The following is a 15,497-nucleotide window of genomic DNA, read 5'->3' on the forward strand; positions in this document are numbered from 1 at the left end:
CAAACGTCGATAAACGACGATCTTCAAATGGAAGTAGCAACCACCTCCGGCGCCGAGGTATATATATACATTGAGCCTCTGGTGATACAAACTAACTGATTTGAATAAATATGTGTGTACTAACGCGCGCGACTCTTTCTTATTTTAGCCCTCGGCCGGATCGTCGAAACAATCGAGTACGTCGTCAAAGCGTGGCGCAACCAAGACGATGAAACAAGGAGAAACATGCACCATCGAGGTTGTCGACAGTGCAACCGGCAGGCCGCTGGAGCCCCGCAAGAACGCCACCAAGTTTGTCAGCCAATGCGGAGCCATTGTTAGAGACAACGTCTCGATCACCGTCCAGGAGTGGAATGAGCCAAAGAAGGCACGAATTGATGGTTTCACTTTTGTCGATAAGAGAACAAAAAAAGATTGCTTCAAGAAGCTTATGGAACATTTCGTTCTACCTCCGGAATACAACAAATTCGATGAGGAGGGTAACAAGATTGAGGAAAACAAGGAGAGGAGGAGGCTAGTCAAACAGTTCGCTCTTCATAAGATGGCCGACGCATTCCGGAAATTCAAGCAAAATCTAGCCCATGACTTTGTCAAGCAGAACAAGACTCCGGATTTCAAAGGACAATATGAGAAACTGAAACATGATTGGCCAGAATTTGTGAAGCAAAAGAAATCGGAGCAGTTCATTCAAATATCGAAAAAAATAAGGAAAATGCGGCTAAGAAGGAGTACAATCATGTTATGGGGCCAGGAGGGTATCGCATTTGGGTGCCTAGGTTGGAGAAGATGGAGAACGAGCTGAGGGCGCGAGGAATCCGTCCAGGTACGGAGGGATGGGACCCAAGGGCCAAAAGCTGGTGGTACGGGCATGGGGGAACGCTGAACCCGGAGACAGGGGAGTGTGTTTACCGGGGCAAATTAATTAAACCCACCCAAGCCCTTATTAACGCAATGAGGGATGCTCAACAGGGGAAGATCAAGTTCAACAGAGAGAACGACGCGCTGACAAAAGCCCTCGGGAATCCTGAACACGGAGGACGTGTACGAGGCATGGGGCACATTCCGTGGAAAATAGGGTTCCCCCAGAACGATGACCCGTACGGTTACAGAAGCCGTAAGAGAAAGATGGATCGGGAAGCAGATGTTGTGGCGCGGTTGGCATCGGAAATGGATGTGATGAAGAAAACCATGAGTGTACTAGTAGCCGAAAGAGATGCAGCTCGGGTGCAGCATGAAGATCATCCAGCGGATCTCGGAAGCCAGCAGCGGAGAAGCAGCGTGGCTTCCACGGAGGCCCCACCGGCTGGTGCAGATGCACCGACGATCGAAATTACTGCACCGGAGCCTCTGGTGGTCGAAATTACTGCACCGGAGCCTCTGGTGGTCGAAATTACTTCACCGGAGCCTCCTCGCTACCCCGTGGACGATATAAAGGAGATGAAAGAATGTCATCTGTATTATCCTATCGGGAACATGTCCATGAAGGTAGCCATCGGCAGTGCTTTACCATGTTTACCTGGAGCACTCCACCACAACAACCCCATTCAAGATGGCTATGCTCGTGTCACGGTGGAGGACATAGTCCAAGGGTTTGAGGACCTGGAGATTGACATTGCTACACCTGAAGGGGAGAAAAGACTTGGAGATGTCAAGCGCCATTTCATTCTATGGCAAAAGAAGTTTATCAAGTTTCCAGGCGAGGCGCCAAGGACAACAAGTCCACCCCCCTACGGTGGTGGTGGTGGCGGTGGCGGTGGTGGTGGTGGTGGTGGTGGTGGCGGTTCACCTACACCTCCGTCACGTCAGCCGACGCCGCCCCCCAGTCCACAACGTCCGGCGGGTGATCAGCCGCCGCCCCCCAGTCCTCGTCCGGCGGGTGATCAGACGCCGCCCCCCAATCCACCTCCGGCAAAGAAGCAGAAGCAGTCCTGGATTATTAACCCGGACCCTTATGTACCTAAGACCACAAAGGTACCGGAGCCATCACTGAAGCCTCTCCCCACAAGGCCTTGGGAACGTAGTGCCGAGGAAGTCGACGCGGCCGCGGCTGCTGATTTGGAGAAATGGAAGGCGGACTGCAAGAAGAAAAGAGAGCCCGAGCCCAAGCCAGTATTTTCTGATGAGCAAAAGAAGTGGGCTAAGTCATTTTTGAGCACACCGTCCCAAGCCGCGAAGAATCTGCCTAACGACTATGCACGTGAACTTCGCAGGCAGGCACTCATGTTCAAGGAGAACAAAGAGCGGGAGAAGGCCGAAAGTAAAAAAAGCGGGAAACAAGTTGCCCAGCTCGGGGAACAAAGTAAACAATCGATTGCCCCGCTTATAGTGGAAGCCTTCTGTCCGGATGCCCCCGAGATCATACAAGCTGCGGCAGCACAGGGATTGACTGTAACGAGTGCCAGAGAACAAGCGGCCAACTTAGGTATTACTCTTCGTGAACTGTTAGGCCTTGATGAGGCGCCAGTGAAGGAGGTAGTAATTACATATGTCAAGAATGGGCCTCTCGTCGAGCCTGCGCAGGAAAAGGATCTACCTCCACAAATGAAAGGTCTGCTGAAATGGTACAAGGGTTACATAAAAAATAAAAACGCCAAAGAATATATTTATGCGGAAGTTAGACATGAGCATCACTTCAAACATTACTATGTACAAATTGAACTGAGTGAATTGTTCCAGCTTTTCAATCTGCGCGAGCTCGATAAATCTATCATCAGTTGCTACGTTCTGTAAGTGATTTATTAATTTCTACCCCATCTCGTTCATATTGCCTGCACTATATATATGTCCTAACTATATTGTTGTGTCCGCTATTATACATGCAGAATGAAGATTAAGGAATGCAGAGTAAGGAACATCCATGATGTTGGGTTCATTGACCCACACATCGTTAATGGACATGTGTTGGAGCGTTACCCCGCCGACGTGGAGGCAGACCTGTGGCAGTTTCTTACAAAGCAGGAACTCAAAAGTGATATTCTATTTCCTTACCATTTTGAGTGAGTGTTTCTGTCTTGAGCACATTCTCTTTTGTTTACTCCATGCATGGTATGTGGCCGGCTAATCGATGAGTTATGCATGACGTACTGTGCATGTATCGTGTCCGCAGGTTCCACTGGATTCTGCTAGTAATTAAAGTTAACACCTCAGAATGTCTCGTCCACGACTCTGTGAATATGGATCCAAAGCTTTGGGGCGGCATGAGAAGAATGCTGCAGAAGTAATTATTTTCATTCATTTGCGCTCTATATCGATCGGCCTATTTCGTTCATTTCCTAATATCAAGTAACTAATTAATAACTCTCTTGTTCATTTAATTTTCTTTGCCTCGTAGGGTTTGGAGACGGTTCGTAGATACAAAGGTCGGTGAATTCAAAAAAGAGCTAGAATTCAAAATGTTAAAGGCTAAGAATGCTGGGGATATTCAGCCACCGGAGACCAATCTATGTGGATACTATGTCTGTGAGATGATCCGGAGATACACCTCTGAGCGGGTTCCGAGTGATACCAATGCTCAGAGGAATAACCTCCGGTGGATGCTTAGTCCAGAAGCTCGCTTCCGACCACTTCAAGAGGAACTAGCTGGATGGTTCAGCAGGGAAGTCCTCCATCCTAAAGGAGAACACTATTACGAGGACGTAGAACTTTATATGCATTAAATCATGTATGGAAACTTGTTCAAAATTGTATATGGTCATCCGATGATATTGAATATATATTGTATATTCCTCTTGAATTCTTTTTGGTTCTAATTTCAAATTTATTTGAAATTGTACATTCTTATGCATGTATGTAGTACCGTAGAATATATGAAACTCCTTCAAAATTAAAATAAAGCACAAAAGAAATAAAACAATACAAATTAAACAGAAAACAGGTTTAAGGGGGGGGGCTAAAACCCTAAACCTGCGGCGGCCTTTAGTCGCGGTTGGCCAGAAGAACCGCGACTAAAGGTCCTCCGCCCCGACGGCCACCTGGCGCCCACGTGGACGGGCCTTTAGTCGCGGTTCTTAAGCAACCGCGACTAAAGGGGGGGGCCTTTAGTCGCGCCCGTTCGGTCGCGGTTGCGCAACCGCGACTAATGGCAGTTGCGAACCGCGACCAAAGGCCCTTTTTCCACCTGTGTTGGGGTCGACGCACTGGCTCATCTCGTGCCGCAGATCACCGATAGGTCCTCGGTTCGCACGTTTGTCAGCTCCCCAATCTCTTCGGGCTGCTGGAGATACTTTATGTCCTGCAAAAAATGTGGTGAAGCTGAACGAGCAGTTTGAACTTTCTTGTTAAGGACCTCTTCAGTTGGTGATAGATTGTTTCTACGGTTCATTTTACTTCTATGAAATTTTGAGTAAGACATTTGCTGTGAATGACCTCATTATAGTGAAGTTATGTTTTCATGCGTCCTTGGACTTTTTTTTCAAACCATGTAGGAGAGCTGCATGTCACAACTACAGAAAGAAGAAAGGGCAGCACCTCATAATACAAACGACCAAACAGCCCCATAATACAAACGACCGAAAAACAATAGTCTACAAAACAATGGAAACAAGACAACAGAAAAGAGAAACAATCGTATCCGGCCAGAACTAAGAGAGCATTTCTAACCGATCCTTTAAAAACATTTACAGGAGTAAAATATTGTTTTTACTCCTTTAAACCACATCTAGCCAATCCCTTACCTCCTTGGAGTGAAACTTTTACTCCACGGCCGCCCCGACTTTCAATACTCCCTCGATCATCTTTCTCCCCCGCTCGGCTGCATCCACTCCGGCCATGGCTGCGCTCCTCGTCGTTGCGAACACTAGTGCAGAATCGGGCAATAGCACCGGTTCGTAAGGCCCTTTAGTACCGGTTTGGTAACCGGCGCTAAAATGTAGGCACTAAAGCCCCCCCCCCCCTTTAGTACCGGTTCAGCACGAACCGGTGCTAAAGGGCAACCACGTGGCACGAGCCAGCATCGGGGGCAGGGAGCCCTTTAGTACCGGTTGGTGTCACCAACCGGTATTAAAATGTTGGGGGGGGGGTTGGGTTTATGATTTCTTTTTCATTTAATTTTGTGTTTTCCATTTAATTATTTTTCGTTTGCTGGTATTTTACGATACTACATATTGTACACGTTATGCATATATATAAATAGAATTTCTAGTAGAACCGATCAATATATATAGGGTCGCGATATTCGTTATCCTGGATGAGGAATAGTTATTCTTCACCCCCCTCTATTTTACCATCAATGCACCATAAATTTGCGTTCCATAAGTTTTGTCTTATTTCCGACGCAAAAAGCGACCGTAAGAAAAAATATAATCACCGTAAAAAATATTTTATATTATGTAAAATTACAAACGTAAAAACATAGTCTAAAATACACATAAACTGTAAATTTTCTTGTCTTATGACCTATATTTTTATTTTTTTATGTCAAATTTTACGTAGTGAATCAATAGGAATATAACTATTTGAATTTGAAACGTAATTTAATTATGAAATGATCGTAAGATTACCTGGGGTGAAGAATAACTTATTCTGCACCCTGGATGATGAATAATAACTATATATAGGTAAAATGTTTGGGGCACCTAGGTGCCTGGACACCTAGCTGGTTTTTCATTAATGCCTCGTGGATTCAAACCCATTAAATTTTGCATGCAAGATTTTCCATATGTGATACTAGCGCGCATGCATTTGTTTCTAAACAATACATACATCCATAACTTCGCTTCCATGCACGATCGTCCTTTATTCTTTCCAAAATAAAAATATATACCTTAGTACAGACGACATGGTTGATATACCCAAGGTACGGTAGATAGAAATGATATACCAAAGAAATATGCAAAATCAAAGAACATACGTATGGAGTATTGATAGAGATATATGGTACGTTGGGCTCAAAGGATATACGTAGGTATCACATACTCTCCACTATGTATGAAGAACTGGTGGAGATACACGTTGTTGGGTTCGATGAAAAAAATATACCCACATATGTATGGTCTCATACCGTGGGTATATAATACCTTGTAATTTTCTTAAAGGTCTTAAACATGTGTGGGTGTATGATACCTTCAATTCTTAAAATATTTACATTGAGTCGCAAGTTTTTGTATGGACGTTATATTCTGTTCCCGCAAAAAAATGGATGCTATATCCTAATTATTGGATAGCCATTTTTTGTATGATATATTCATCGTACGTATCACATACTCTCTACTGTGTATAAAGAACTGATAGTTATATCATTATTTATTTATTGTGCTGTTTAATAATTTCTAGACATGTCGATAGTTTTGCTAGTTTTCTTGATATATCAATTTTTATATTTTTTAAATATGGCAACTGTTTATTTTTTTGTGGTATATTATTGCTAGCTATGTCACATATCATGGGTATTTTTTTGGAATATGGTTTAAGGGTATGTCACACTTATTTACTTTTATAATGTAAAATGCATTGGATATGACATACCCACAATATTTCAAAATATTTGTGGGTATTCGATTCCGTGGAATGCTTTTCTAAAGTGACAAAGAACACATTGCATTTTTGTTCGATAGTTTTCTAATAGGTATCTAATACTAAAAGCGGAAAATGTTTCTGCCATGAAACAACTGTGGGTATGTGAAATTTATGGATATGCATGAGATATTTTGTCTAATATGTGAACTATGAATTATTCTCCTTGAACACATTACTACCATTTGTTTAAATTAGATAATATTTAAAAAATACGTCTGACATAACAGTACCATATACCTCTTATTAATTCAAGCATGTAAAAATATCTCCATATACCTGAGAACATGAATGTATACAAATCATGAGGCATTTATTTCTGATTTCTCTCTCCTATTTCTATTAATGACTCCAAATATGCAACATCGCCATGCATGTTATTCTCTTTCCTTTTTTCTACTACAGAATTGTTCCAATGCATGGTGTGCATGAGCCTTATTTATGGTATCCAATTAGCGATTAATGCATTTAATACACATACCTGTTGCAATAGCACACATCTAAAAGCAATTGAACGATGGAAAGGCAAGGAGTCTGGACACCTAGGTGTCCCAAACTGCCGTCCTATTTATATATATATATATATATATATATATATATATATATATATATATATATATATCATCGAATGTCTCACAACTACCATTAATTAATTCACACATATATACAAACATATATATCATCGAATTTCTCCTAATTGGTGCCTTCGGAGCCAGTGGCATTAGCCTAGCTAATTGGTGCCTTCGGAGCACGATAACAATTGAAAGTGGTTTATGGGGGCGGTAGCGGGTCATAGTATTCTCCTTTGGGATCTATAACCTGGTCGAGCAAAAATCCCGCTATTTCCTCTTGAATTGCTTCTATGCGGTCATGTGCTAGGAGCTTGTCTCGCACCTCTTTGAACTGTTAAGAAGGAGATCAATATGTATGTGTATTAGTTGTGTGACTAGATATCGATAATGGTGTAAAATTTGTGAATAGTGTTCTGACCATCGATATCGTACCCACTCCTATCTTTGAGATTTGCTCCTTTCGGGTGCCATCATGCGAATGTTCTCGCAAACGTAGTATGCACATAGATCATTCCCCGGCGCCTGCTTCAGGGCCTTTACGAGAATAGAATTTGATCAGATAATAATTAATCAAGTATGATAATTAAAGAGATGGCAGCTAGCTAGTACTACTTAATTACTTACCTTGGGTCGATACCATTTCAGACTTTGTTTCCATGGGCCTGGAGTGACCCTGATGAACTTTGCCCAAGCCCTGTCCGCCGACAAAGAAAATAAATAAATGGGTTATTAAATAGTTGTTATCAGGAAATGACGAACTAATTAAATAGGCCGAGATATAGTTAATAATGATTGAAATTACCTGTTGACTATCCCCTTCACGATGGTGTAGTCACTTGCTTTCTTAAGTAGTGAGTTAGTACTTCAACTGTTCCTTCATCAACTTTAATGATTAACAAGATCTAGTGAAATCTGCATGCACACACGTTTGCATGTCTTAATTAAGCGGGCATATGTAAGCAAAAACATGTAGCTATAGCTAGTAGGGAAAAACAGAATTTGTAGTACAAGACAGTGTGACTCACTGGAAGTTGTAAGGAAGTAGTATATCTTCATTGTATTTGAGTTCCTTGAAGAACTGTAGCATGCTTTCCTCTACACTATTTTCGTGATATGGATCTATTTTCCATGTGTATTCATTAATGGTATTTGGGTCAACGAACCCAATGCCATAGCATCCACCTTTTTTCATTTCATAAATCTTCATCCTGCATAATACCACAGAAAAGAATATAATGAGGATAATTACAGGTAATGATTGATCAAAATGATCACTACAGCTAGCTTGAGACTTAAATTACAGAAAGAAATCACTTACAGACAATAGCAACTGACGATAGATTTGTCGAGTGCGTCTTTATTGTATAGCTGAAATAGTTCTGAATACTCAACGGTCACAGCTTTCTCATGGTAGTAATGCTCCTTGTTGACATTCACCATGAGGGACTCTCGATTGGAAATCTTGGTAATGTCCATGTACCATTGATGCAATTCATACATTCTCGTTGGGAGCTTATTGACCTCCTCTGGCTTGACCAAAGGTTGGCCCCGGGCATATTTCCGTTTTATTTCCTTCTCTCTAGTCGGAGACATGGGCTCGATATCAAGGAGTTGTCCAACAGTGATCCCGATCGATTCAGCCTGCGCAATATGCTCCTCGGTTATTACCACATCGCCCACCCCGGGAACGTTAACGGTTTGCCCACAATAATATTGGGCGCGCCTACTCTCATGTGTTGTTGGCACAACAAGCGGGGGGGTTGATTGCGCCGCCTGTTCTCCTAGCTGGGGAACGGTTTTACCGCTGCTTTTGCCAGCTGATTTGCTCGAGCTCGAGCTCGCCTCTTTCTGTAGACGTGCTCGATTTAACTTCCTGAGGTGGCGCTCATAGTCTGTGTCAAAAGGCTTGGGAGCTGGTGGTCTAGCCATACGAATGAAGTGGTCAATCTTTTCCACAGGCACTTTCTCCCTTGGCGGCGGTGGCGGTTTTGGTGCAAAATGGGCTTCCACCTCGGCCTTCGATATGGCTACGTTTTCCTCCTCGGACTTATCGTAAGGCCTCTGCGGAAGAGGCGCGAGGCTTGGACCATATTGAAATCACTTGCCTCCGCCTGTACCTACAGTACTACCTCGACTTGTACCGCTACGCACCATAGCTGAGGCGGCTCTCTTCCGTGATTGCTGAGGCGGCGAAGACGGCTGACGTGGCTGAGTTGGAGGAGGAGGAGTGGCCTGAAGCTGTGCCGGACTTGGAGGAGGAGTGATCTGAAGCTGTGCCGGACTTGGAGGAGGAGTGGCCTGACGCTTTGCCGTACTTGGAGGAGGAGTGGCCTAACGCGTTGGTGGACTTGGAGGAGCGGGAGTCTGCTGACTCGGTGGCGGACTGCGACGAGGAGTCGGATGACGCGGTGTCGGTGGCCTTCGAAACATGATGCAATCATTTCTCCATAGGATGATACGATGGTTGGCCTCTCCTAGTGTGTGCTCATCGTCACCTCCAGGAACGTCAAGCTCTAGCCCCCAATATTGGTCCACCACCTCATCAACCAAGACACGAGCATAGCCCGCTGGAATCGGGTTGCAACGGAAGGTTGCCTCGGGGGGATTTGTAAAAGCAAGGGCGTCTGCCACCTTCATGGATATGTTCTTCATTTTGAAGTGTATCTCGCAGTTAGTGTTCTCCATGATGTCACCCACTGGGTAGCTATCCAGCAATGCGTCGCCCGGGGCGGAACCCACGCTGCTTCTCGGCATGGATGGGACGGTGCTATCCATTGGTGGATCATCCGCTAGCTGCTGAGACCCCCTTTGCTGGCTAAGTGAGTCGATCTGCTCCTGCTGCCGCTGGAATTTGATTGCCAAGTCCGCATGCGCTGATTCTAGGCCTTGAAGGCGTTCATAGTCTAGCTTCCTCTGCTCCTCCTCCATCTTCCTCTTCTTCTCCTCCGCAGTCTTCTTTCTCGCACGGGTTCTGTAGTCGGCGTTCCAGTCCGAAAACCCCTCATACCATAGAATAGTGCCCATGCCTCGTGTTTTTCCCGGGTGTTCAGGATTTCCCAGGGCACGCATAAGCTCGTCGTTCTCTCTGTTTGGCTCGAACAACCTGGATCGAGCCTCTTCTATTGTAACAAGTAGCTTATCTTTGGCTCCGTCCAGACATGCCCTCTTCGAAACTTTGCCTGTCTTCGGATCCAACTCCCCCCCATGCGCATAGAACCAAGTCCTGCACCTGGGGGCCAGCTCAATGTTTCTGGAGTGACACCTGCATCCAGCATCTCTTTCTCATACTTATCTCACTTAGGCATTCCCACCGCATAGCCACCTGGCCCCAGCTTATGGAACTTTTCGAGTAGATGATTTTTCATATAAAAAACTTTTTCATCCGAGTTAGTATGCAAAAGTTATGTCCATTTTTACAAATTCCAAAGAGATTTTGCAAATAAAGTCAAAATTCACATTTGCAAATTTTCCCAACAACTAGACCACATATCACATGGGAAACTTATTTTTTTTATTTTTTTGACATTTCCATCATTTTCTTTTATTTTTTTAAACTGAAAAGGCGATCCAAAGGGGGGGTAGAGTTTGAAAATGGGACCTTTAGTACCGGTTCGTGGCACCAACCGGGACTAAAGGTCTCAACCCCATTAGTCCCGGTTCGTGCGTCAAACCGGGACTAAAGGTGTAATCTTTAGTTCCGGTTTGACGCACGAACCGGGACTAATGGTCATCGAACCCTTTAGTCCCGGTTCATGTCTTAAACCGGGACTAAAGGGCCCGAGTGAACCGGGACTAATGCCTTAGCCGCATGAACCGGGACCAATGCTCACATTCGTCCCGGTTCGTGACTGAACCGGGACTAATGTGAATATTGCCCCGTGACCATATCCATGTTTTCTACTAGTGAATACTCCCTCGATCATCTTTCTCCCCCGCTCAGCTGCATCCACTCCGGCCATGGCTGCGCTCCTCGTCGTTGCGAACCCGGCGGCGCTCCCCGTGCCATCCCCGGCCACGAGTAAAGGTGCAACAGGATAGAGGAACACCCACATAGAGAAGTGGCCGCCGGCTGACCACACTATGGCCGGACTAGGAGAACGATGAACGGAATAACCCATTGTCCCACTCAGACGAAGAAACACCCAAGCCATTGCTCATGGAGGAATAATTTTCCCACTTTGTCGCACACGCTTACGATTGCGCACGGTGAGATTCTACCAAATTGCTTTGCATCTATCCTAGGTCCTAGCTAGCTCATGAATATCATCGAGTGGCGAGAAGTAGTTGTTGGCCGTGTGGAAGGAGGGAGAAGTAAGAAGTAAGAAGTAAGAAGAAGAGGGAAAGAGGCTTCCATGGGGAAAGTAGTGGCTGCACCCACCTTCGGTGGACCCACGCAAAGAAAACATAGCGAAACATTTCAAAAAATTCTGAACATGTGTGTGAATGATCATTTTGTCTTTTTTGTAGAGAGCTCCTCGAATGTTATTTGACCGCCAAACTTTGCAAGTGTCAATAACATTTGTAGATAATCATTCCCACAAAGTTTCAGATTTTTTTTGAACTGTTTTGATATGTTTTCTTGCGTGGGTGTACTGTGGGTGCACTGAGCTGGGGTGTAGAAAAACCACTCTCGGGTTCCATGTGGAGTCTAGCTTGTTTCAGGAGTTAAATTTAGGCGCTCGGCTTGATACCACTTTTTTTTAGCGGAGCAAATATAAGAAGTGAAAGAATAAAAGTCCATATAAAGGCCTAAATTATAAGTGACCGATTGAAGATGCAATAAGACAGGATTTATATACCACTTAAAAGTCCCGTCTCTCGTTTTATCTAACAGCCTCCGTATGGTTGCTTACGATGGATTGGCACAGCCGGCAGAACTCACGCGAGCGAGAGCACCTGTCCAAGGTTCAGAATGCGCTGGAGTCAGTGTAGCACTTGCTTGCTCGCTTATCTATTCCAAGCTTGAGGAAAATATTTTTTGCCGGCACTCAGATTTATCATCTTTGATGCTCCGTGGCCATACGTTTGACTCAGCTGCCGGCCTTTTGATGCTCCCACTCGGTGTGTAGCCATACGTTTGACTCACCTGCAGGCCGGGCAGAAAAAAGTACCCGACCTTATCCAGTGCCCAGCCACCAAATCTTCAAAGTTGCCCATGATTGGAAAGTTCTCTTGTTGTTTTTAAGCTAATTAGAAGCTCTTAACATTCTCCTCTCGGCCGAGCACAACCCTTGTAGCCCGGCCGGCTCCTTAATTAACTCTGCCGAAGCACACGGCATTCTCCTCTCGCAGGCATATCATTGAGGCTGTCTTCCTCCTTCCTCCTCTAACGGACTGGCCGGCGCATCGTATTTCGTATCCGAACTTCCATTGAAGGTTTAATCTTTTCCACTAACTCAAAATATTCCTTGGCCCGCCGTTTGCTACTGCTTGTTGGAGAAATATTTGCAGTTTACTCTTCCAAAACCATCGTCTAAGGTACTGCTCCACTCTATGTATTGGCTAAAACTGGGAGTATCTTTCGCAAGATGTGTAGGTTGCACATCTTTTGAGTATATTATGATAACAAATTTTGGCTTAAATTAGGAGCATCTTTCGCAAGATGTTTAGGTTGCACATCTTTTCAGTATATTATGATAACGAGCTCTGGCTTAAATTAGGAGTATCTTTTGCAAGATGTGTTTAGGTTGCACATCTTTTGAGTATATTATGATAACGAGTTTTGGCTTAAATTAGAAGTATCTTTCGAAAGATTTTTTGGTTGCACATCTTTATACTTGTAACCGACGATGGTGCTTCTCATTTGTGTAGTACAAATAGTCAAGTAAACCGCAACGTCACTAGAGGCAATGGTGACATACAAGTTGGTGGTGGAGGTGGCAAGTGCGCGTGGACTGTCCCCCAAGTACGGTAAAGGATCTGCCAGCGCGTGTGTAGATCTCAAATTTGACGGCCAACGCTTCTGCACGGCCATTAGGCTGGTCATAGTGGGGTAACATAAGTAGTATCATGTACTTAGAACTAACGAACATGCTTATGTGGCAGGCAATTAAAAAAGAGAGAGATGGTTATAGTAACATTGGTAGATATCGTAACATAATAAATATGGTGCTACTATGTGTCATGCATGGCAATAAATGAGACCAGCTATGATACTAATGTATAATACTATGCACTATAGATGTAGTAACATAGACTAGTAACATATGCATGTTACTAGTCTAAGTTACGCCCCACTATGACCAGCCTTAAGGAGAAGACACTGGACCCAGTGTGGAATGAGCGCTTTTGCTTCGACGTGTCTTATCCATCACGTCTTTCTGAGAGCATCTCCAGCCGCGCTCTCAAGAAGGCCCCCCAGACGATTTTTCGGCCGCCGGCGTCAAAAAATCGGCCCAGTCGCGCCCCCAAGGGCCCAGTTTTCGCCGGCTCGGGCCAAAATTGGCGCCGGCGGACCCAACCCGAACCCGGCGCGCTGGGGGTCGCTCGGGGGCGCCGGGCGAATCGTTTTTGGCGCGAAGAGCCGCGAGCCAGCCGCGTCAGCGACTCGACTCTCTTCTCGCCGCTTCGTCGTCCTCATCGCCTCGTTTCCCGCGACGAATCAATGCCAAAGCTGCGCGCTGCCGCGCCGGTCAGCCTCCATTGATGCCTCACGGGCGGCGCAGTGAAGGCCGGGCGACGCGCGTCCCCTCGGCCGCCACGCCATCAAGCCACGCGTAACGCTGCCGTCACGCCGAGCAGCTCGAGGCCACCAACGGCGTCGTGCCCTCCGGCAGGCTCAACTCTGAGGGCCGGCGCCGGTGGTGGGGCGTGCCCGGCCGCACGTTGGAGGCCGTCCTCGAGTACATCGAGGGCGGCAACACGCCGCGCCTCGAGTACCCCGCTCTCCCGTCCTTCTCACGCCGTTGTGGAAGCTCCTGGACGCCGAGGCGCATGGAGCGGCCCAGGGCGTCCTCCTCCTCGTCCGGCCGCTCGTCGGGCTCTCCCTGCCTCCGCCCCATCAAGCCGGAGGCCCAGGACACGCCTGTCAGCGCGCGCACCCGCAGCTCTGGCGTCCGCATCGGCGACTCCCCCCCCCCCCCCACCGGCCGCTTCGTCCTCGTCGAGCCCAAGCCGGAGCCCGGCGTCCCCGTGGAGTACGAGGAGATAACCCGGCGCGGCTTCTCCGATCAGGACGCCCTGCGGTGGGCGCGGGACGACTACCTCCGCGACGAGATGGTCCGGGAGCGCCGGGCCCTGGAGGAGATCGCCGCCCGCAAGCGTGGGCGCGAGGACGACCACGGCATCGTGGTCCTCGACAACGACGACGACGACGACGCCCCCGGACCGTCCGACCCGCCGCGCCAACCGGGGGAGAGATGCAGCAGGGACGGCGGCGGCGGAGACGACGACGACAACGACGGTGGCGACTACATGCGGTTCTACCGCCTCCTCGGCATGTAGAACTGCAAAGGCGGGCGGCGGGCGGCGAGGTAGACGGCGAGATAGACGGCGAGGAGCGGCGATGGAGACGGCGGGGGCAGCCCGTGCTAGTTTTTTTTTGTAAAATATGTTTAAATTTGAACGAACTCGCCGATATTTGCGTTAAATTTGAGCCGTGTTTGTGCCGTATTTGACTTTTTTTTTAAAAACGTGGGCGCCGCGACTGGGGGGCATCACGCCCGCAGTGCGCGATTTAGCGCTGGTGCACCTCCAGGGGGCGATTTTTAGCCTTTCCTAGAAGGCCAACGGCTGAAGATGCTCTAAGCTAGCTCTTGATACATACGTTTACAATGTCGGAAAATCTAACGACGGCTCTAGGTCCTTCGAGTTCGACCTCGGGAAGGTCAGAATCAACGGGACCTCATTGGTGCCCGCCCATTACGCCGTTTTCATGCATCATGTGCTCAAGAAGCGCCGGATGCGGTCGCATGCGAAAGGGACATTGGTTCTCAGAGTATACATCATCGCTTCACACCCTTTTGAACCGATAGGTAGTAGTTTGAATAGCCTAGAAAGCATATTACAAGATCAGAGTTCAAAACCGTGCAGTGTGCCACTACAATATTTGAAAGAGATCACAAATAACTTCTCTCGTGAGCGAATACTTGGCCAAGGTGGTGCTGGCGTAGTATATAAGGTAAAATTATAGCATATCTTTTCTATTGTTTGAAATTTATCTTTGTGCGCCTTTCAAATATATTTAACTATACTAGTTCCCAAAACCTCATGTCCTTGCATAGTAATTAATAGGACATCAACTTTAACCAGGGAGTGCAGCAAAATGGGAACATGATTGCTGTGAAGAAGATTGTATCAACATTAATGCCAGGCCTGCAGGAGCAGTTTGAGGATGAAGTTTATCATCTTATGACGCTTAAGCACCCCAATACAGTGTGATGTGTAGGCTACTGCTATGAAATACAGAATGTATGT

At 46.4% G+C, this 15,497-nt stretch overlaps 1 pseudogene; it reads left to right on the forward strand.

Moving 5' to 3' along the window:
- The window catches only part of LOC123038274 (probable serine/threonine-protein kinase PBL21), a 34,704-nt pseudogene extending 19,243 nt beyond the window's left edge, over window positions 1–15,461 (forward strand).
- Window positions 15,462–15,497: the final 36 nt, after the last annotated feature.

This window comes from Triticum aestivum, chromosome 2A, assembly GCF_018294505.1.
Source record: "Triticum aestivum cultivar Chinese Spring chromosome 2A, IWGSC CS RefSeq v2.1, whole genome shotgun sequence".
NCBI classification, from domain to species: Eukaryota; Viridiplantae; Streptophyta; class Magnoliopsida; order Poales; family Poaceae; genus Triticum; species Triticum aestivum.